This window comes from Pseudophryne corroboree, chromosome 2, assembly GCF_028390025.1.
Source record: "Pseudophryne corroboree isolate aPseCor3 chromosome 2, aPseCor3.hap2, whole genome shotgun sequence".
NCBI lineage: Eukaryota > Metazoa > Chordata > Amphibia > Anura > Myobatrachidae > Pseudophryne > Pseudophryne corroboree.
In genome coordinates, this window is record NC_086445.1 from 533,337,767 (window position 1) to 533,360,953 (window position 23,187).

The following is a 23,187-nucleotide window of genomic DNA, read 5'->3' on the forward strand; positions in this document are numbered from 1 at the left end:
CAGGCAAAGAACGTAGATATTTGCACTTGCAGCACACTGAGCACAGATATTTGCAGCACACTGAGCACAGATATTTGCAGCCCACTGAACATAGAAACTGAGAGGAAGCCAGCCACGTCCTCTCACGATCATCTCCAATGCACGAGTGAAAAATGTCGGCGACGCGCGGCTCCTTATATAGAATCCGAATCTCGCGAGAATCCGACCGCGGGATGATGACGTTCGGGCGCGCTCGGGTTAACCGAGCAAGGTGGGAGGATCCGAGTCTGCCTCGGACCCGTGTAAAATGGCTGAAGTTCGGGGGGTTCGGATCCCGAGGATCCGAACCCTCTCATCACTAAACCTAACACAAAATCACTAGACCACATTGAACAACTTCGAATTCAATTTTGAAATCGATTTCAAAATAGAAACTTGATAAATGTGTGATTTGATGAAAAAGATTGTTGATTTGATTCGAGTTCAGTCGATTTCCATTGAACTTAAAATTGAATTAAAAATCGAACAATTAGCAGGGAGAAGCTGGGACAGGTTACATGTGCGCCCATGTGACCCACTGATGTGCAGTGATGGGGGATGCTGGGGATGAAGTCAGCAGTGTGCAGAGGTCAGTGTGTATAGGGGCGGAGGGACAATCTCAGGGCCCCACTGAACCAGGGGACCCAGGACCATTTTACCCTTTGTCCACCCTTGTCGCCAGGCCTGACTATTGCCCTAAGTGTCTATTTTCTAGGGCTTTAAAAAATCTACATACTGTAGGCTGCTTGACTGAATCTGCAAGTGGTCTTGTATTACAGCCATTCCGGGTAAGATTGTAATTGTGCAATAGTTGTGAAGAATTTAATTTGATTACATTATGTTCAAAATTTACTAAATGTCCTATGCAATGTCTGAACTGATATGGAAATTGTGAGTTTAAATCTATGTGTATGTATGTGTGGTTGTGAGCCTTTCTTAATCCAGAAAGGTGAATATAGATAAGGGCTACATGTATGTCTGCCCACATACTGTAGTGTAAGCATGAGTATTACAGAGAACACATTGGGTAAGGTGCGTCCGTATGATATACAGTAGTTCTGGATACATGATAGGCCAAAACCTCCTTCACTGGGGTGTCTCTTCAATGAAAAACAAATTCTGGATATATTTTGGAGCTTGCAATGGAACCAGAATAAGCAGTAGCTGTCTGAAAAAAGTCTAGTAACCAGGGGCAGAGATGCTGGAGACAATGGAGGTGGTTGCCGCTGAGCTTCAGCCCTGAAGGGGGCACCTCTCCTCCATTGTCCCCAGCTTGGTGTCTTGGACTTGCAGCTTTGACAGCTTTGTTCTGTGCCCCGCACTTGGCGCTCTTCCTCCCTCTCACCTCTGAGTTCAACCTCAAGCAGTATATGGCTGCCACTGCAATGCATTGAGGTAAGGTAACAAGAGTAGAATGATGTTCTGGAAATAGTGCTACACCTCCTGCCCCCTCCCCCTGAGTTCAACCAGTATCTGCCCACCACTGCAATGCTCTGACGCAAAATGACAAGAGCAGGGGCGGAATGTGCACACCCACAGCAGCAGAAGGCTGACCACTCTTTTGATCTGTAAGTGCAATCAGTTTTTACAGCCGCACACTCCACCAAAGGCAACCTCACTTACAGATGCATCCTTATACATCTTTGCCGTTTTGCTTCAATTGGCACAAAATATTTAGCATGGCTAAAGCTGGGTACAAACTAGGCGATATTGTAAACTATATAGCTCATTTTGACCCTTCTGAGCGATATTGTTTGTAATATCGTCCAGTGTGTATGCACTATTATGTTAACAATGCATGCTCCCACAGTGAGGTCTTCTGTAAATGCAGGTCAATTTTGGTTGTTGTTAACAATAAGGTGCATGACGAACGACCCCCGTGAAATTCCTATCCAGTAGCTGAAAGACACTAGTATTGGATGACTCCTGTATAGTGTTGGTTGTTTGTAAAAATCACTCAAGTGTACATTCAATATCGTTTGTCCGGGACGCCGGGAACTTCAAGGGAAAACATTTAACGATATCACTCATGGAGCATATCGTCTAGTGTGTACCCAGCTTAAGACGCTCCACCACAAGTAGTGATTGGATGGATCCAGGACAGTTTTTCATTATTGGCAATGTACAAACATTACCTTTCTATTCCAGGACATATTTACCCAGAGACTCTAACTCCCATATCAGTAACACCACTATTTAATAAATTACTGCCAAAAATTTTGTATATAGAGTACCGCTTTTGAAATTGTGGTATGAGTAATAACACATCTACATTTATTTGATTATTACATTTATTTCCAACTCATTTAACTATACATTTTACAACTATTTTTTGAATAAATAACATTTGTTTAAGTGAGGGACGGACACACTTTTTTGCACAATACCACATGTAGCACTCCTCCGCTCACCATTGCTTTAAAGTTAGCGCTCGGGTTACCATAACTATTGTAGGAGCAGCTGAATAGCTCAGTGTCACTGAGGATTAAGGTGCTGCATAGCTGTAGGTGGCAGTAAGTAGTATTTTTGTTGGGGGGGATGGTGTCACCAATATTTATCTTTCCTCCGAAAGATTGTGATAAAGTTACACCACTGCTATTAACCTAGGTAAAGGTATTCGTTTTTAATATTGTAGCTGTTATGTTTACACTCAGTTCTGTAGGTTTATAGGCGGTGCCTTGTGACGCTCACACAATTACCCACTGCCCAGCAGTCTTTTAGTCTACTCCTCCTTCTATAGCAGCCACCTTTCCAGGGTGAATTAGGTCCACTCCATACTCAGCTGCCCCCAGGATTTATGTATGGAAATGGTGACTATCGGAGGCTGGGCAGGGGTAAATGCAGTATGGTGAGACGTTCACCAGACCCAAGCTTACTAAAATGTTAAGGCACAGACTGGGGGGTATATAAGAAGTGCACATGAGTGAAACAATTCAGAGATAAAATTAACCCAGATGAACTTGCAAATGCAACAATGCACAAAATAGAATAAATATATCACAAATGACTTGTAAATGCAACTATGCACAGGATGGAATGAATATACAGTAACACAAATGATTTGTAAATGCAACAATGCACAGGTTGGAATGAGCAACTTAATCAAATATAAATGCAACAATGCACAAGGTGGCAATAATAAAGAAATATAGGCAGAGGTAAGAATCTGTGTGGAGCTCCACACAAAACCTGAATTCTAGTAGAGCTGGTTCCAATAGGGTAATGAACAAGGAAAGGTATCTGAATTTCGGGAGTTCACAGAGCTGACAGGTTCACACATGTAGCAAGAACTATCACCAGCAATTTGGGAGTGAACAGGAATTGAATAAATATGGGCTATACCCAATCAGGATCCAGATGGCTAAGTAAGTGCAGCTGCCCTGCTGCACGTATCTATCCTAAACAATGGGGAACGCCATCTGCCTGCGGTGTCCCCATTGCTAGGAGTCCAGCGGCTCCAAGCGCACAGTGTCAGCCTGTTGCTAGGCACCAGGTGGGGACCAAGAGACCTTGCGCCCAGCGTCCGTCTGTTGCTAGGCGCTGGGTGGGAGTCAGTGGGAGACGTGTCCCAGCTCCTAGGCAACGGCCAGGATGCACGCCTCCCGGTGTTAACAGTACCCCCCCTTGAAAAAGGGTTAAGAAACCCCTAGATCTAGGTTTCGGGGGATATTTCTTGAAGAATCCTTTCTTTAATTCAGGAGCATGGAGGAACTTCCCAGGCACCCAGGCTCCCTCCTCAGGACCGTAGCCTTTCCAATGAACTAAATAATGTACTTGACCCCGTACAAACTGGGAGTCCAGGATTCTCTCTACAACAAATTCTTGATGTCCCCGAATCATGACTGGAGAAGGTCACCAGAAACGTCTTACTTTAAACTTTTTAGAAACAAATGCGAATTTAAACAAAGAACAATGGAAAGTATTATTGATTCTCAAAGAACTGGATAATTGAAGACAGAAAGCAACAAGATTGATTTTCTGGATGATTTGAAATGGCCCAATGTAATGGAGACCCAATTTCTGAGATGTCTGGCGGAGCTTGATGTTCCGGGCAGATAACCACACCAAGGGGGTAATTCCAAGTTGATCGCAGCAGGAATTTTTTTAGCAGTTGGGCAAAACCATGTGCACTGCAGGGGAGGCAGATATAACATGTGCAGAGAAAGTTAGATTTGGGTGGGTTGTTTTGTTTCTGTGCAGGGTAAATACTGGCTGCTTTATTTTTACACTGCAATTTAGATTGCAGATTAAACTCACCACACCCAAATCTCTCTCTCTGCACATGTTAAATCTGCCTCCCCTGCAGTGCACATGGTTTTGCCCAACTGCTAACAGAATTCCTGCTGCGATCAACTTGGAATTACCCCCCATGTCTCCTACTTTGAAAGAGCAAGGTTTCCAAAATCTGTCAGCAAATCTCTCAGACCGGGCTGCAGCATCTTCCAAGGCATGATGTACTTCTGTCCAAATCCTCCTTAGGCGAGACATGGGAGAAAAAGAAGAACTAGACTGTTGTGATGGATTGAAAGTATTACATTTAGGATGAAAACTGGAAACACAAAAGAAAGGAGACATGGAAGTTGAAGAGTGTTCAGAATTATTACACACAAATTCTGCAAAGGGTAGACGGTTAACCCAATCATCCTGGCATTTTTTTTTCAATACAATTTCTATTGTTTAAAGACAGAGGTATACACAATACAACCAGAGTACCGTTATATAATCACGGTAAGTGAGTTCAAGTGTACAGAAATAATCAGGAAGTTGTTACAATCAGTGAACAATGTAAGAAGCCAGTAATAAACAGCCACAAATATATATCACGGTGAGATTAGCTCGTGAATCAAGACATATTAACTTCCTTAAAACAATAACAATATTAGTAATGAAGATAATAGGGGGGGAAAGAAGACAGGGGAAGGAAGGGGAAGGGGAAGGAAGTATCTGATCTCAAATAAGAAAAAGAAATCTTGTATAAGGCCTTAATATACATATGAAGTTGTAGAGTAGGACAATGTTAATGTGGTATTACGAAATAGTAAGAATGCGAAGTAGGTGCCATTCCGTATTTTCATATACTTTCATTATACGTTTCTGAGTAGGTAAATCTAAGGATTGTATGAAAGGAGACCATTTAGCATAACATTTTTCCACATGTTTGCCTATATCAGGGAATGTACTGTTTCTATCAAAATAAAGAAGTTGCAATAATTTTAGTTTAAGTTCTTGTAATGTAGGGGAGGAGGAGGAAATCCAAGGTATAAGAATAATTTTCTTTGCAAGTGTCACAATGGTCACCAACAACGGTATATGGGGGGAAAGATCCCGATTTGGGAGCCAATTTTTTAAATTTACACATAAGCACGCTAATGGGTCGGGGAGAACGTGTGTGGCAAATAGAGAATTTAGATAGACAATCACCTTATTCCAGAAACGCCTAATCTTACCGCACTCCCAAAAACAATGGAAAAAATTAGCGTGTGAGCAATGACATTTCAAACAAGTGGCAGATGTATTTGGTGTCATATGTTGTCTTTGTGCTGGGGAAATGTAGGCTCTGTGTAAAGTTTTCCAATGCACTTCTTGGAGATAGGAGGATTTTAAAAATGTAAGGGTGTTGTGGCAATGTTTAGTGAGAACTAAGGGGGAATCAATGTCTGGGATGTCAACTTGCCAAGTAACCGCCAGTAATTGCCATGGTTTCGTGATAGAGGTAGGCAAAAGGGCCGAGTAGAGAAGTTTAGTACGGTAGGGGACAGTGTTAAGAAGTCGTAAAAGGGAGTTAATAGAGTCAGTAGAATTTAGAGACCTAGTATTAGGGTCCAAGGAGAGAACATAATGTCGTGTTTGTAGAAACATAAAAAAATTAGAAGTGTGTAAAAGAAATTGTTCTTGAAGAGTAGAGAAAGTCAGTATATGTCCTCCAGGGTCAAAGACTTGTGAGGTAAGAGATAAACCCTTGTCTTTCCAGGAGAGGAAGATTGGATTATAGAGTGACGGAGAAAATGAGGGGTTACCCCAAAGTGTGTTGTACGGAGAAGAAGACGGATTTCTCACTAGTTTTTTATTGATAGTTAGCCATGCTGAGTAAGTGTCATGGAACAATATGTGATGCAGAATATGAGTGGGAATATCAGATTTCTTGGAATGAAGAAGAGCGCTAGGAGAGTATGGACTGAAGAGAGCTGTGTCTAAGGAGTAAGAAGTGTAGGAGGATTTAGAAAGCAACCAATCTGAAATATACCTAAAATGAGTAGCTAGAGTATATAGTTTTAGATTTGGAAGGGACATACCTCCATGAGAACGGTCAGTCTGTAGTTTATGAAAAGCAATTCGGGGTCGTTTATTTTGCCATATAAATTTGGAGGTGAGCTGATCAAAACGTTTCAAATCAGAGGTGGAAAGACCAATCGGTAACATCTGTAATAAGTAAAAGATTTTTGGAAAAATAATGCATTTAACAACTGCTACCCTTCCCAGAATAGAAAGTGGGAGATTCATCCAGGAATCATAGAGTGAAAATATTTTCGATAGGGTCGTTGTATAATTAAGTTTATATAAGGAAGAAAGATCAGAAGGAATGTGTATACCTAAATATTTAATATCTGTTTTGATTAAAGAGGAAGAGAAAGAATCAGAGGGAGACTGTGTGACTGTGACGGGGTCATTAATTGTTAACATTTCCGATTTAGAAGTATTTATCTTGAATACTGCTTGAGTGCCAAAATTAGATATTAGAGAAAGTAGTGAAGGTAGTGAGGTAGAAGGATTAGACAAAAATAGTAAAAGATCGTCTGCATAAAGGGCAAGTTTAAGTGGGATATTTCCAATTAGGACACCTTGGATGTTAGAAGAGTTTCTGATAGAGATTGCTAAAGGTTCAATGGCTATAGCGAAAAGTAATGGTGAGAGAGGGCAGCCCTGACGAGTCCCCCGAGATATAGCAAAGGGAGCAGATAATTGTCCATTGCAGTAGAGTTGAGAGATAGGTGAGGTATATAGAGTTTGTATAATAGAAATAAAGGAAGAGGAAAAGCCAAACAGTTGCAGAGATTTAAAAAGATGAGACCAAGTCAGAAGATCACTCTTTTTCTGCGTCTAAAGCTAAGACTACATTGGGAGCAGGTGAGGGATATGTTTTTAAATGTTGGATTATAGAGAGAACTTTACGTACATTAGTTACAGAATGACGACCCCAAATAAAACCAGATTGGTCAGGGTGAATTATGTGAGGGAGAGAAAATTTAAGACGATCGGCTATGATTTTTGTAAAAATTTTATAATCTAAATTTAAGAGAGAGATTGGGCGATAAGAGCTTGGAAGAGAGAGGTTACGGCCTGGTTTTAGAAGAACTTTTATTATAGCATTATTGAAGTATAAGGGTAAAGTCTCCGAATGAATTATGGAGTTATACAATGCCAGAAGGTGCTTATCAATTTTGTCCAATAATAATTTGTAGAATTCACTAGAAAAACCATCAGGTCCAGGGGCTTTATTGGGTTTTAAATGGGTAATAGTGTAGCGAAATTTTTCTAAAGTAATATGATTAGCGAGAGAATCAAGAAAGTCGGAAGGTATTTGAGGTAGTTGAGGGAAAGACCAGGATTGAAGAAGATCACCAGAGGGGGAAGTATTGTCAGAATATAAAGATTCATAAAATGATTTCATGATATTAGCAATACAATGAGGGTCATTAGTTAAGGAGCCATCAGGGAGTTTTAAAGGGTGTACTACCATAGGAGGAGAAGTACCTTTCAGAATATTAGTAAGGAGCTTACCTATTTTATTTCCAAATTTATGAAAACGAAAATCAACTTTGAATTTATATTTATCTCCCATTGCAGAGAGAAATTCATTGAATTGAAGTTTTATCATTAAGTACGTAGATTTCGTGGATGGTGAAGGGTGTGTTTTGAAAACTTGATAAGCTTCAGAAAGGGAAAGTTGCATTTCTAGGTAGGATTGAGCATATTTTTTCTTTAAAGTAGTAGAATATGAGATAACGTCACCTCTAATTACTGATTTAGCCGTTTGCCAAAACAAAGGGGGTTTTGTTTCGGAGTGTTGTTTGTTTGAAAAGTAAAAGAAATCCCAAGCCCCTTGCAAAAAAATCACAAAACTTTGTGGAATTAGGTAAATGAGATGGAAATCTCCATTGAGGAGTTGAAGTGTGTTTTGGTAGTAATATGAAAGAGAACCAAATCAATGCGTGGTCAGACAAGAGAATTCCCTGTCGATAGGATGAAGGGCACGCCATATATCAACTAATTGTAAACTGTCGCAGAAATGGGGTATTCCAAGTTTGGGGAGATGTTGGGGTGTCTTAGAAGTGTTGGAACGATCTAGATATGTAGAAGAGACTAAGTTTAAATCGCCACACACAATAAGGTTATCAGCGGTGAAGGGAGTTAGTTTAGCCAGGATCCTCTGGAAAAAGGATTTGTTATAAATGTTTGGGGCATATATGTTGCAAAGGGTAAAGACTCGGGAGTTAATAGAAAGTTGGACAATAAGAAAACGACCATCAGGGTCTATATCAGACGTAAGGACTTGAATGTTGAGGTTGCGTTTTGCTAATAGAACAACGCCCCTAGACTTGGGAGTTGGATGGGGCAGCCGCTATAAGGGACCAGTGTGACACCTGCAATTTCATGGATTCCTGTTGTGTTAGGTGCGTTTCCTGTAAAAAAGCAATGTTAATGTTCGTCTTGGTTAAGTACATAAGAATTTTACGGCGTTTAGCTGGAGAGTTAACACCGCCAACATTGAGCGTGCCAATTTTTAGGTCAGCCATTCATAAACCATAAACGGGTATAAAAGAAGTAGTAATGTGTTAATAACAACAATATCGTAGATCAGAAATGAAAAATGGGAATTGGGGACAGGAGGGGGAGGGACATAGGAATAATGCGGGAGCACAGGACAAAATGAGATGGTTGTTTGACAAGCAAACAAACTTCCGAGTATTAAATGAAAGACAGAAACAAAGATTAAGCTTTGCATAAATGCTAATCCGGTGCAATACTCCAGATAACTCCCCGACAATGGTATCTGGGTATTTTTGAACATAAAGCTATAGTGAAATCATACTAACAGTGACAAAGAAACCAATGTAAAATAGTATGCAAAACACAGCACATGGAATTAAACACCACTAGGTTGAAATGTAAGTCATAAGGACAAACGAAAATCAGTATAACAAAGAAGCCCACGTAGGCTACAATTTACTCCAAATATGGTATTCAGGTAAGTGAAGCGTGAGAAATGCTACCGATGAACCTTAATTAAACAGGGAATACCAAGCTGGAACCATATTTATACTCTTATTATCTTGAAAAACAAAACAACGAGAGAAGGATACAGGTTCTAGATCAAAACTACAAATCAGGTATTGGCGTTAGTGATGGCATCAGTAATGTCCGTGTGGTCATCCATGGACTCCTCCTGAAGATACGCAGCTGCATCTTCCGGGCTGGTAAAGTCTAAATGTTTATCTCCATCGTAGATCCTAAGCTTAGCCGGATAGAGCATGGAAAATCTACGTTTGACTGAGACCAGTTTCGTACAAATAGGATTGAAGGCCTTTCGAGCTCTCGTCAGCTCGGCGGGAAAGTCTTGAAATATAAGCAAACGGTTATTCTCCCAATGAAGGGATCGAAGCTTTCTAGACGCAGTCCAGAAGGCAACTTTGTGGAGATTATTGAGGCACCTAAATAAAGTGACACGCGGACGGCCATTGGGAGAACGAGGAGGAGGACCTACTCGATGTACACGTTCAATTACTAGATCTTTACAAGATTCAGTGATACCGAGTAAGTCGGGTAGGGTAGATCGTACAAATTGTGTGAGGTCATCTCCCTTGACAGATTCTGGCAAGCCAATCAGCCTAATGTTATTTCTTCTGGACCTATTTTCTGTGTCGTCTAGTTTCATCCATAGCTGCTAATTTTCTTTTTCAAGGTGTTTCATATTTCCTTGCACAGTAGCCATATCATGACAAAGACCTCCAATTCTATTCTCATTAACGGAGACTTTATGGGATAGATGTTGCAATTGAAGAGTGATATCTGAAACCGCTTTAGATAGTAACGGTGACATGGCTTGCGTTATGGCTTCTGTCAAATCTGCAAAAGTTATTGGTGAGTCAGGAGAGCGGTTTGATATTGGTGTGCATACTAGAGACGTTGATGCAATTAATTTTTTGGGAGCTGGAGAGGAAGGGGGAGTAGTAATACCTGGAGCCATAGTTGTATTAGCTCTCCGTTTTTCCTGTCTAACAAGTAGGGAGGAAGCAGAGGCTTTAACCGAAGTGCTGGGGGACAAGAAACGGTCCATCAGCAGCAGTGGAGTGTATAGAGAAGGAGGTTTGGGTAATTTTCTTGTATTAAGTGCAAGGGGTAATGGAGATAAGCTGGATAAGACTTAAAGAAAAGAATCCTGATAAATGTTCAGTATGCAGTGCAGCCCTGCGCTTTTACTGTGTGTGATAAGCGATTGGACACTGTACCTTATATAGGTATCATCACGGAGCCGTTAACCCGACTGGCAGAGGCCATTTACACAGACCGTGTCTCACTGTGTCTCTGTTAGCAGGCCCGGGTACACTGATGCGTTAGTCCTGATCGGCTGCGCTGATAATCACCCTCAGCTAAACAGCCGCGGCACCGAGTGGTAAGCTCCGGCGGTGTAGGAGACGCTGCGGTGAGCCTGCTTGCGGGGTCACTCGGCGGTAAAAGTGCAGCCCGGGGTGTGCGTCTTCTCCTGCTGGCAGACCCAGATGTGCAGCTGCCGCGACGGGTTGTATAGCGGGAACACTCGGTAGTATGAAGACGGCTCCGTGCGGTGGTCTCTTATTAGCGGCACAACGAGGACAGTTACCGCTGAGGGCTAATGTGGGTGGCTGTCCCAGGGAGACTGTAAAACAGTCGTTATAGAGATTCCCTTCTTGGGGGTTAACGGAGCTCTGATGTGGTGCGCCCTCACAGCATGAGACCGGAACCGGAAGTCCATCATCCTGGCATTTAACAATGTAACACTGTAGATATTGCTCCAATTATTTATTAACCCGCTCTGTCTGACCATTGGACTGTGGATGATACTCTGACGAGAGATTGATATTGATCCCCAGTTCCGCACAAAAAGACCTCCAGAAACGGGCTACAAATTGAGAGCCTCTATTCGAGATGATGTCTTGCAATAAGCCATGAATACGAAATATGTGTTGAATGAACAATTAAGCAAGATCCTTAGCAATAGGCAGTTTAGACAGGGGACTGAAATGGTCCATTTTACTGAAACGGTCAACTACTACCCAGGTGCTTGAGCATTTGGAAGATCTTGGCAGGTCCACATTAAAATCCATAGACAAATGGGTCCATGGCTTGGAGGGCACAGACAGGAAGGAAGAACATGAGGAGACTTGTTTTTGGCACAGACATGACAGGCCTTAACAAACTCCTGAACGTCTGTCTTAATAGTTGTCCACCATACTGAGCGAGAGAGAAGGTGTAAGGTCTTGGTAACCCCTGGATGTCCTTAAGTCTTGTTGAAATGGAACTCAGATAACATGGCAGACCTAAGTTTCTCTGGAACGAACAGGAGTCCTGAAGGAGTCTCAGATGGAGCCTGCGTGGACTGAACTTGACAGGCAAAATTCATGGTGAGACCAGCAAGCATATAACCTGGGGTAAGAATCGGCTCCAGAAGCCTACAGATTTCATGGTTAGGCAAAAAACTCTGGGATAAAGCATCAGCTTTGATGTTTTTGGAGCCAGGCCTATAGGTCATTACAAAATTTAACCTAGCAAAGAACAATGCCCACCTGGCTTGCCGAGAATTCAATCTTTGAGCAAATTCGAGATAAACTAAATTTTTGTGGTCGGTGAATACAGTTACTGTATGCCTTGCCCCCTCCAGACAGTGCCTCCATTCCTCCAATGCACATTTGACCGCAAACAGCTCTCGATTTCCTACATCATAGTTGACTTCAGCAGGGGAAAATTTCTGAGAGAAAAAGGCACAGGGTGGAGTTTATGACTGACTGGATCCTCTTGTGAAAGAATAGCTCCAACACCTACTTCGGAGGCATCCACTTCTACAATGAAGGGCAGATCTGGATCGGGATGCCAGAGAACAGGAGCAGAGATGAATGCTTTTTTAAGATCCTCAAATGCCTTTACCGCCTGTGGTGACCAATGAGCAGGATCCGCACCTTTCTTGGTTAAACTAACAATTGGGGCTACAATTGAAGAAAATGAATCGATAAGTCTTCTGTAATAATTTGCAAAACCCAGGAAACGTTGAGTAGCTTTTAGAGGGACGAACCCATTCCACAATTGCCTGAAGTTTCTTAGGATCCATAGAAAACCTTGGAGGTGATGATGTATCCTAGGAAGGCCACCTTCTCAACCTCAAATTCAAACTTTTCCAGTTTGGCATAAAGATGATTTTCCCTGAGTTTGGTGCGGACTGCTTTAACATGAGCGCGGTGTTCTTTGAGTGAGGCAGAGTAGATCAATATATCATCTAGATAGACGACTAAAAATCTTCCTAGGAATTCCTGAAGAATGTCATTTATGAGATCCTGGAAGAAGGCAGTGGCATTGGAGAGTCCAAAAGGCATTACTAAGTACTTGTAGTGTCCTGAGTGGGTATTGAGTGTGGTTTTCCACTCATCCCTCTGCCAGATCCGAATCAGATTGTATGCTCCTCGCAAATCAATCTTAGAGAAGACTATAGCATTTCTGAGCTGATCAAATAAGACGGAGATCAGAGGCAATGGGTATGAATTTTTGATCGTAATTTTATTCAGTCCCCTGTAATCTATGTATGGCCGTAATGAGCCGTCCTTTTTCCCAACAAAGGAAAACACAGCTCCCACCAGTGACTTAGAAGGCCTGATAAAGCCTGTTTCTAAACTCTTCCGGATGTTTTCCTCCATAGCTTTCGTCTCGGGCAAAGACAGAGCATAGAGGAGGCCTTTAGGGAGTCTAGCTCCAGGTTTACTGATTACACAATCATAAGAATGGTGAGGAGGCAAAGATTCAGCTCGCTGTTTGGAAAAAAACATCCATGAAAGACATGAACTAGGTTGGCAACACTTCAGGGACTGGAAGTTCTTAGCGGGCTTGCATGGTCAGACATTTGGCTGAACATTCCATGCCCCAGGAAACAAGATCTCCTGTACTCCAGTTGAATACTGGGTTATGAGCTTTTATCCAGGGCAGAGCCAGAACAATTGGAGTTAGGGGACAATGTACAAGGAAAAAAGACAGCTCTTCACAATTAAACATTCCAACAAAAAACTGGAGGGCTGGAGTCCGGGTGCTCACCTGACCGTTTTGAAAAGGAATGGCATCTAATCCACAGACGGAAATGGGTGGACAGTGAGTCTCCATAGGAATTCCTTGGGCATAAGAAAATTCCAAGTCCATAAAATTTCCGGCAGCATCGGAGTCTACAAAAGCAGTTTCTTCAATTGGACCAGAAGGGGTAGTTATCTTAATAGGTAACAATAAAGAATTATTCGGGGAGATGGAACAGTGACCCGAAAAAACTCTCCCTAAATTTCTCTGAACTACTAGTTTTCCGCCTTCTGCAGACAAGTGTTCACCAGATGCCCCTTGGTCCCGCAATAAAGACATTGTCCTAGACTGCGAAGTCCAGCCTTCTCTTGAGGCATCAAACGGAAAGCCCTGATTTGCTTGGGTTCCTCAGTATTCCCTGCCACCTCTGGCACCATCCAATGAGATGTAGGTGTGGGAACTTCTTTCTCCATTTTCCCTTCCCGGAACTGCCTATCTACTTTGATGGCTTACTCCATAAGTGCATCCAAAGTGGCCGGGGAAGGATATTGGCTGAGAAAATCCTTAATTTGCTCTGTTAATCCCACTGGTACGGACTCTGAAGTGTCGGGTCATTCCAACCACAGTCATTGGCACATCGGCGAAATTTGGTACAATATACCTCAGCAGAATTTCTCATTTGCTTAAGGGAACGATGATGGGCCTCCACAGATGCTGCCCGATCTGGGTCAGCATAGAGTATTCCCAAAACTTTAAAGATGGAATCCACAGAATGCAGACTGGGGTGATCTGCTGAAAGGCCAAAGGCCCAAGATTGTGGGTCACCTTGCAACAGGGAAATTATGATTCCTACTTGCTGGGTCTCTGAACCTGAAGAGTAAGGCCTGAGCTTTAAATACAGCTTACAACTTTCCCTGATGTTCACAAACTGTCTACGGTCCCCAGAGAACCTGTCTGGGAGGTTTAGTTTAGGTTCCCTTGGAGCAGGTGACGAGATGGTCTGGGTCCTACGATTTTTCTCCTGAGTGTCCACATGAAGTGTAAGATCCCATAGCTGCTGGATTAAACCATGGAGCTGGCCCATCAGAATCTGGGCTAGATTTTGCGCTGGATCCATTTGGAGATGAACAACCCACAGAGCTACGGTTTGTATGGCTGGTGATACTGTTATGTTTACACTCAGTTCTGCAGGTTTATAGGCAGTGCCTTGTGATGCTCACGGAATTACCCACTGCCCAGCAGTCTTTAGTCTCCTGCAATGCTAGACTTCTCCTATAGCATCCGCCTTTCCAGGATGCGCGACTCCCGGTGCTAACAAGCTGTAATTTTTCCAATCCAATATATAAACAATTGGTCCAATCTAATAGATCTTGTTTAATAGTTTAAGATTACTTTCAAAAATTTGCTGCATATAGAGTAATGTGTCATATGTCTTAACCAAGTTACCTAGGTGCTTTTTAGTTTTGTGAACTTGTCAGCATAAATTGTAAGTACTTTTCAAGTTTTGTAAGTGCGTCTATTGGCACATTCAAAGGGCCAATTTCTATTTTTTCCACATTAACTATGAAATTCAATAGTTCTCCAGTTTAGTGCAGGTCTTTGCAGAATCAAGATAGGGACATACAGTTTGTGGACCAGAATATCATTGGCATAATGCAATAGATTAATTCCAGCTATATCCAGGTTTCTGTAAATCCTAGCTGCTAGCCATTCCATAAACAAAACAAATAGAAATGGGCAGCCTTCAATAGTACAAAAAAGCTGGATGAGAAAAGAGCTGTTTGCAAAACTGAAGCTGATGGGTTATATAGTACAGTTTTAGTTGAGGCCGAAAGATATACTTCATTAAAGGACATACTGCCCAAACAAAGTAATTTCTTACATTTGGGGCCTCCACCAGGTTGGATGATGATTTATTGGCTGTGAAGATCAATTGACTATTTTACATCTGTTTTCTACTCCATGGTGGCATGAGATTCTATAAATCTGACTTTAGTTTTAGCCCATCTGTGTATACCAAAGGAGTCAGAACTAGAGCTAACCTGTGTGCTGGGAGTTTAACAAACAACTTGAGGTCTAATGGACATTAAAAATAAGATAGACCCGTAACTGACCCAAATTGCAGTCATGTACTTATGACTGAGTATCTATGACTGAGCTCTGAATACTGTTTTTGTTTTTAGTTTTTTTTGTTAAATTAAAAGCATGATGAAGGGTGTACATTTTTTTTTAGGTATAAACTAAAGTTAAAAAAAGCAAAAAAGAAAAAGAATAAAGAATGTAAATAAATAAAGAAAAATATATAGTAGAAAGTAAAACAAATAGATATATAAGTTATAAAATACCACTATACGTGTGTTTGTCTCTGACAGGGTATATTTGTGTTTTCTGTGTGGGTGTGAGAATTTCCCTATATATTTGCAGTGTAAAATATTTATAAATATTATAAGTAACATTACAATTAAATTACCTTTTAAAATACTATAGTACCTAGCCTGTGGTATTATACTTTAAATCACAAAAAAATCTGAAAAGTGCTGGTATGTGGCAAACAGATTTTTATTAAAAATCAATTATTAGAACCAACCAATCTCACAATATATATTAAAACAGAAGCCGGCCGGCACTACTCACATATCATATAAATAACTATTGTAGCAATGAAATTAGACACAAAGAAAATATATAAAAGTGAACAGATATACTATCACTCAGGAACTTCCCACAATACACTGCAATATAGAGAAATGGTGTGGGGGGAAGTCAGACCAAGTTCTCTTGATCCAGCAGAGAAATGACTATAATTAGTGTGGAAGTTTGTAGCAAACAAACAGCTGATGGAGATACTGTAATCCAATAATAGTCCATCTGCGGAACTCGGAAGGTTAATTGTAAATAATTGTGAACATACATACGCAAAGAAATATGTTACCACTTTAGTGAGTCCATCCCAACATCAAAAAAGTGGTAACATATTTCCTTGCCAGCTTCTCTTTTAATATATATTGTAAAACATATAGATTCTCCAATTGGTTCTAATAATTGATTTTAAAATTTTAATAAAAATCTGTTCGCCACATACCAGCGCTCTATTTTTTACTTTATTATACTTTAAATGATTGAGGAAATCCTGTGCTATTCCTGATGCCAATGTAATTTACAATGGAGGTTATATTATCCTCAGGGCCGGTTCCGGGGCTTCTTGCGCCCCGCGCGGCATTAGGGGGCGTCGCTTCATACAGGGGGCGTGGTCAGTTATGCCCCCTGTACTGTCGTAGGATGTGCGGTGCGCGATGACATCATCGCGCACCGCACAGCAAAGGTCCTCTCCACGAAGGGAAACTAGACGCGTAGCGTCTAGTTTCCCTTCACAACGGGCAGCCGGCGAAGGGAAACTAGACGCGTAGTGTCTAGTTTCCCTTCACAGTGGGCAGCGGGCAGCACAGCAGCAGCGGATCTTGCCATGGTGCGGCGCCCTCCGGATGGCGCCGGCGCCCTCCGGAAGGCGGCGGCCCGGACAAAAGTCCTGCTTGCCCGTGGCAAGATCCGCTACTGATTATCCTATATAAACTGTACAAGAATAAAATATATACCAACTAGTACATATTTAATTTATCTATATGCCATACAGAGCCCTGATGAGTATCTCCAGATACCTGTACTCAGGGGTGTAGCGAGGGGGGCTCCAGTGGAGCACGAGCTCCGGGCACCAAAAAAGTTGGAGGACGCAGATGGGGTGCACACTGACTCGGACTCAGAGACTAGGTGGGGAACAGGTTAGGCCAGTGGTGACAGCAGGAGACACTGACATCCAGCACATGCCGTAGCTCTGCCCATCCTCTTTACATGTCTCACTGTCTGCTTGTAGCTGTGCAGCCGGGTTACTTTTGTCCTGCAGCCTTCACTGCTGCAGCACCTCTTTCTGCCCAGGCTGCTGCAGCACCTCTCTCTGCCTCGGCTGCTGCAGCATCTCTCTCTGCCCCGGCTGCTACAGAACCTCTTTCTGCCTTTGCTGCTGCAGACCTCTCTCTGCCCCAGCTGTTGCAGCACCCCTCTCTGCCCCGGCTGCTACAGCAACTCTCTCTACATTGATGCTGCAGCATCTCACTATGCCCCAGCTGCTGCTGCAGCACCTTTATCTGCATTATCTATGTATTTGTTGCGTGTCTGGGAATGCACTATCTCTGTTTTATACTTTACAAAGGGGGGAACTTGCCTAGGGGAAACTTTTACCCTGAGCTCTACAAGGTCTAGAACCGGCCCTGTGACCAATTTAGAATTTTTAAATATTTTTTCTTTTCAAATATAACATGCCACCACATGTTGGGCAGGCCCCCAATTCAGTACTGGGAAGGGGACACCAAAACATACCCTTGCTCTGGGCACCATGGCCCCTAGCTACACCTCTGCCTGTACTGTACATGGAGTTACCCTGTATGAAGCTCTCACACCCAAGATGATTCCCACAAGGGGCGGGATGTACAGTATCAAGCATCTCATTTTAAATGTGATGCATCCCGCCATTGATCACATGTATAATGGTATTTAGCAATGCCATGTGAATGTACAATGGCGATTAAAATTGCAAAGGACAGATCTTCTGATAAGAGGACTTCTGTGTTTATGACCTGGGAGTCCTTCTGGAAGTCTGTGGTATGAAGCCCATAGGCTTCTATTAGGTAACGCTATCTATGTCTATTTGGAATAAGCGCCGGAATGTGGTCAAACCCAGGGAGGCCAATCCCGGGCCATTTTTTCAAATAATGAAAAATGGTCAATCCCGGGATTCCCGGGATACCCAGGATTGGCTTTTATCTATGTGGCCGCCCCCTCGCCCCGCCCCACCCTGCACACATAACTCATCATATATCACGGACGGGCGGATGGGACACTGCACTTTCTCTTTTCCAGTGGCGGCTGACGGTGCAGAGTGACCTCTCACTGCACGTCACGCTGCGGAGCCGAAGGAGGAAGCCGGGCAGCGTCTGAGCGTCCTGATGACGCTCAACCCTGATCCCTCAATCCCAGGGATTGGACCTTCCAATCCCGGGATTGAATCCTGGCCGTTTTTGGCTCTAAATCCAGGGATCCCACCAATTGCGATCCCGGGATTGGCCTCCCTAGTCAAAACTCAGAAAACAGTATTTTCAGAGGTTTGGTTGCATTTTTTAAGATAGTGCATCCTGCCCAAGGGGGTAATCCAGACCTGATTGCTGCTGTGCATTTTCGCACAGCGTGCAATCCGATCTTAACTGCGCATACGTATGCATCACAATGCGCAGACACGAAGGACCGCAGCAACGGGGATTGAGGATTAGCAACGGAATGGTGTGATAAATCCGATTACACGGGCGTTCGCAAGGTGATTGACAGGAGGAGGCCATTTGTGGCTGGCAGATGACCGTTTCCAGGGAGTCTCCGGACAAACGCAGCCGTGTCAAAGCGTTTGAAGGGAGGGTGACTGACGTCGGCTCTGGCTCCGATCAGCAAGAAGCAATCGCAGAGGGTGAGTATGTCCTGGGCTGAGCAGAGACTGCACAAAATCAGTTTGTGCAGCTCTGCTACACATAGGAACGCACACTTGCACAGCGAATTCACCCTTCCCCTGTAGGTTGTGACTATCTGATCGCAGGGCAGCAAAAAACGCAGCCCAGCGATCAGGTCTGAATTACCCCCCAAGGTGCTTTTATTGAAACAATTTTACAGACTATGTGCTCGGATGTCAAATAATGTTTAAATACATATCCACTTCTCCCTTGGTGATACCTAGCTCTAACCTCACATAGTTCCCATGTCTATAAAATCAGCCAGCTACTCTAACATCGATCGCCCTGCCCACAAAAAAACAGCAACTTAAAAAACTTATGTTCACCCCCAGCTCTATCCCAATTGATTGGTATCAATCCCATCTCTTCTGTTCCCTTTGACCTGAGTCTGACAGCTCTCTTTACCCTATATAAAGCTGATTAGCCCCGATGTATGTTTGACATGCTGGAATACTGTACATCCCACCCTGAAGAGCGTAATCTCCTGCAGACACCTTTGTCACACGTGATAACTAGTGATGTGCACCGGACATTTTTCGGGTTTTGTGTTTTGGTTTTGGATTCGGTTCCGCGGCCGTGTTTTGGATTCGAACGCGTTTTGGCAAAACCTCCCTGAAAATTTTTTGTCGGATTCGGGTATGTTTTGGATTCGGGTGTTTTTTTTTACAAAAACCCCTCAAAAACAGCTTAAATCATAGAATTTGGGGGTCATTTTGATCCCATAGTATTATTAACCTCAATAACCATAATTTCCACTCATTTCCAGTCTATTCTGAACACCTCACACCTCACAATATTATTTTTAGTCCTAAAATTTGCACCGAGGTCGCTGGATGACTAAGCTAAGCGACCCAAGTGGCCGACACAAACACCTCGCCCATCTAGGAGTGGCACTGCAGTGTCAGACAGGATGGCACTTCCAAAAAATAGTCCCCAAACAGCACATGATGCAAAGAAAAAAAGAGGCGCAATGAGGTAGCTGTGTGACTAAGCTAAGCGACCCAAGTGGCCGACACAAACACCTCGCCCATCTAGGAGTGGCACTGCAGTGTCAGACAGGATGGCACTTCAAAAAAAAAATCCCCAAACAGCACATGATGCAAAGAAAAAAAGAGGTGCACCAAGGTCGCTGGATGGCTAAGCTAAGCGACACAAGTGGCCGACACAAACACCTGGCCCATCTAGGAGTGGCACTGCAGTGTCAGGCAGGATGGCACTTCAAAAAATAGTCCCCAAACAGCACATGATGCAAAGAAAAATGAAAGAAAAAAGAGGTGCAAGATGGAATTGTCCTTGGGCCCTTCCACCCACCCTAATGTTGTATAAACAGGACATGCACACTTTAACAAACCCATCATTTCAGCGACAGGGTCTGCCACACAACTGTGACTGAAATGACTGGTTGGTTTGGGCCCCCACCAAAAAAGAAGCAATCAATCTCTCCTTGCACAAACTGGCTCTACAGAGGCAAGATGTCCACCACCTCCTCATCGTCCGATTCCTCACCCCTTTCACTGTGTACATCCCCCTCCTCACAGATTATTAATTCGTCCCCACTGGAATCCACCATCTCAGGTCCCTGTGTACTTTCTGGAGGCAATTGCTAGTGAATGTCTCCACGGAGGAATTGATTATAATTCATTTTGATGAACATCATCTTCTCCACATTTTCTGGAAGTAACCTCGTACGCCAATTGCTGACAAGGTGAGCGGCTGCATTAACCACTCTTTCGGAGTACCCACTGGAGGGTGGGCAACTTAGGTAAAATAAAGCCAGTTTCTGCAAGGGCCTCCAAATTGCCTCTTTTTCCTGCTAGTATACGTACGGACTGTCTGACGTGCCTACTTGGATGGGGTCACTCATATAACCCTCCACCATTCTTTCAATGGTGAGAGAATCATATGCAGTGACAGTAGACGACATGTCAGTAATCGTTGGCAGGTCCTTCAGTCCGGACCAGATGTCAGCACTCGCTCCAGACTGCCCTGCATCACCGCCAGCGGGTGGGCTCGGAATTCTTTGCCTTTTCCTCGCACCCCCAGTTGCAGGAGAATGTGAAGGAGGAGCTGTTGACCGGTCACGTTCTGCTTGACTTGACAATTTTCTCACCAGCAGGTCTTTGAACCTCTGCAGACTTGTGTCTGCCGGAAAGAGAGATACAACGTAGGTTTTAAATCTAGGATCGAGCACGGTGGCCAAAATGTAGTGCTCGGATTTCAACAGATTGACCACCAGTGAATCCTGGTTAAGCGAATTAAGGGCTCCATCCACAAGTCCCACATGCCTAGCGGAATCGCTCTGTTTTAGCTCCTCCTTCAATGTCTCCAGCTTCTTCTGCAAAAGCCTGATGAGGAAAATGACCTGACTCAGGCTGGCAGTGTCTGAACTGACTTCATGTGTGGCAAGTTCAAAGGGTTGCAGAACCTTGCACAACGTTGAAATCATTCTCCACTGCGCTTGAGTCAGGTGCATTCCCCCTCCTTTGCCTATATCGTAGGCAGTTGTATAGGCTTGAATGGCCTTTTGCTGCTCCTCCATCCTCTGAAGCATATAGAGGGTTGAATTCCACCTCGTTACCACCTCTAGCTTCAGATGATGGCAGGGCAGGTTCAGGACTGTTTGCTGGTGCTCCAGTCTTCGGCACGCGGTGACTGAATGCCGGAAGTGGCCGCAAATCTTCGGGCCACCGGCAGCATCTCTTGCACGCCCCTGTCGTTTTTTAAATAATTCTGCACCACCAAATTCAATGTATGTGCAAAACATGGGACGTGCTGGAATTTGCCAAGATGTAATGCATGCGCAATATTGCTGGCGTTGTCCGATGTCACAAATCCCCAGGAGAGTCCATTTGGGGTAAGCCATTCTGCGATGATGTTCCTCAGTTTCCGTAAGAGGTTGTCAGCTGTGTGCCTCTTCTGGAAAGCGGTGATACAAAGCGTAGCCTGCCTAGGATCGAGTTGGCGTTTGCGAGATGCTGCTACTGGTGCCGCCACTGCTGTTCTTGCTGCGGGAGGCAATACATCGTGGGCTGTCACAGTCATATAGTCCTGAGTCTGCCCTGCTCCACTTGTCCACATGTCCGTGGTTAAGTGGACATTGGGTACAACTGCATTTTTTAGGACACTGGTGACTCTTTTTCTGAGGTCTGTGTACATTTTCGGTATTGCCTGCCTAGAGAAATGGAACCTAGATGGTATTTGGTACCGGGGACACAGTACCTCAATCAAGTCTGTAGTTGCCTGTGAATTAATGGTGGATAACGGAAACACGTTTCTCACCGCCCAGGCTGCCAAGGCATGAGTTATCCGCTTTGCAGCAGGATGACTGCTGTGATATTTCATCTTCCACGCAAAGGACTGTTGGACAGTCAATTGCTTACTGGAAGTAGTACAAGTGGTCTTTCGACTTCCCCTCTGGGATGACGATCGACTCCCAGCAGCAACAACAGCAGCGCCAGCAGCAGTAGGCGTTACACTCAAGGATGCATCGGAGGAATTCCAGGCAGGAGAGGACTCGTCAGACTTAACAGTGACATGGCCTGCAGGACTATTGGCTTTCCTGTGTAAGGAGGAAATTGACACTGAGGGAGTTGGTGGTGTGGTTTGCAGGAGCTTGGTTACAAGAGGAAGGGATTTAGTGGTCAGTGGACTGCTTCCGCTGTTATCCAAAGTTTTCGAACTTGTCACTGACTTATGATGAATGCGCTGCAGGTGACGTATAAGGGAGGTTGTTCCGAGGTGGTTAACATCCTTACCCCTACTTATTACAGCTTGACAAAGGCAACACACGGCTTGACACCTGTTGTCCGCATTTGTGTTAAAATAATTCCACACCGAAGAGGTGATTTTTTTTGTAATTTGACCAGGCATGTCAATGGCCATATTCATCCCACGGACAACAGGTGTCTCCCCGGGTGCCTGACTTAAACAAACCACCTCCCCATCAGCAACCTCCTTGTCAATTTCCTCCTCAGCGCCAGCAACACCCATATCCTCATCCTGGTGAACTTCAACAGTGACATCTTCAATTTGACTATCAGGAACTGGACTGCAGGTGCTCCTTCCAGCACTTGCAGGGGGCGTGCAAATGGTTAAAGCCGCCACCTCTTCCCGTCCAGTGTTGGGAAGGTCAGGCATCGCAGCCGACACAATTGGACTCTTCTTGGGGATTTGTGATTTAGAAGAACGCACAGTTCTTTGCTGTGCTTTTGCCAGCTTAAGTATTTTAATTTTTCTAGTGAGAGGATGAGTGCTTCCATCCTCATGTGAAGCTGAACCACTAGCCATGAACATAGGCCAGGGCCTCAGCCGTTCCTTG